The sequence below is a fragment of the Tamandua tetradactyla genome, chromosome 23, assembly GCF_023851605.1.
Source record: "Tamandua tetradactyla isolate mTamTet1 chromosome 23, mTamTet1.pri, whole genome shotgun sequence".
NCBI classification, from domain to species: domain Eukaryota; kingdom Metazoa; phylum Chordata; class Mammalia; order Pilosa; family Myrmecophagidae; genus Tamandua; species Tamandua tetradactyla.
In genome coordinates this window covers 28,682,715-28,684,358 of record NC_135349.1, presented here as the reverse complement: position 1 = coordinate 28,684,358, position 1,644 = coordinate 28,682,715, and the positions used below count along the sequence as shown (strand labels likewise).

The following is a 1,644-nucleotide window of genomic DNA, read 5'->3' as shown; positions in this document are numbered from 1 at the left end:
AACAGGAGGAACATATAGAAGAATGAATCTGATGAAATATTTCTATTTCTCGATTCTATATATATTCTGACTTTTTTATTGAGAAATCTTCACACACATACATTGTATAGATGGTGTACAGTCAATGGCTCAAATATGATCACCTAGTTGTGCGTTCATTACCATGATCATTTTTTAGAACATTCACTTCACTCCAGAAAAACAAATGAAAAAAAAAAGAAAAAACTCTTACATGTTATACATCTTAGCCTTCATTCTCATTGACCACCAGTATTTCATATCTACCTAATTTATTTTACTCTTCTGACAGAAATTTAAGCAAATATTCTGGTACCTTGTATTACTGAACATTAAGATGTTAAGAGATCATTTTGCTTTGATTAGTTAAGATTTCCTTTAAAGCACGTTTTACTTCTTTGTCTCTCAAACTGTAGATCAATGGATTCAGAGGTCATTTTATCAATATCAAAAGTATGTCTGGATTTGAGTTGCAGATAAATAAATAACGGTGTCCCATAGACGACAACCACCAATGTCAGCTGGGAACCATAGGTAGAGAAGGCTTTGTACCTCCCCTCAGCTAAGTTCATTCTGAGAATGGTCACAGGAATAACCATGTAAGATACAAGGACAATTAACAAGGATGAGAGCAAATTACAGCCTGAAAAGATAAAAATGATCAATTCTAATTCATGTGTGTCAGAACAGAGTATAGATATCAGGGCAAGGGAATCACAGTAAAAATAGCTGATAACATTAGAGGCACAAAAGGAGAATTCAAATAACTTAATTATGAGAAATAGGGACACAAAAGTGTTGTAGAGATATGGAATAAGAGCAAGTACCCAAATGCACTTACATTGCTGTGATCACCATGTAGAGAAGAGGTTTGCATATGGCTGAGTAGCAATCATAAGCTGTTGCAGATAGAATAAATAGTTCACTGATGTTAAAAATCTCAAAGATTACCAGCTGAGTAGCACATCAATTGTAAGAAATTGTATTTTTGTTCACCACAATGTTTACCATCATTTTTGGGCCAATAACAGTGGAATATCCAATATCAGTAATGGACAAATGTCTAAAGAAAAAGTACATGGGTGTGTGTAGCTTGGAATCCAAATGGGCCAACAAAATCATGCCCAAATTGCCTATCACTGTGACCAAGTATATGACAAGAAAGGCTGCAGTGAGGGGTGCCTTCAGTCCAGGGTTATCCATAACACCTGAGAATAAATTCAGTCACATGAGTTTGCAGTATGATTTTGTAGTTCCATATGGTTCATCTTGGTAACCTGTGTAAAGCATAAAATCAGTATGTATTATATTAGCACACTATCTCTGAGAAAACATAGACCGTAATGTACAAACTAGAGGGCATTTTCTCCATTTCAAAATCTAAATAAAGATTCCTCCATCGACCATGCCAAAATTAAACACAACAACCTCAATTCATTGAAACTTTGGTCAAGTATACCTTAACAGAGGCAAATTTTTAATATTTTTACTGACAAAACATAACATACAAACATGAACATTCTTAACATATGAACATTCCATTCTTGGTATATAATCAATGACTCACAATATCATAACATAGTTGTATATTCATCACCATGACCATTTCTTAGAACATTAGCAACA

At 33.9% G+C, this 1,644-nt stretch overlaps 1 pseudogene; it reads right to left on the bottom strand.

Moving 5' to 3' along the window:
- Positions 1-358: 358 nt before the first annotated feature.
- LOC143666578 (olfactory receptor 8K1-like) lies at positions 359-1,286 on the bottom strand (annotated as a pseudogene).
- Positions 1,287-1,644: the final 358 nt, after the last annotated feature.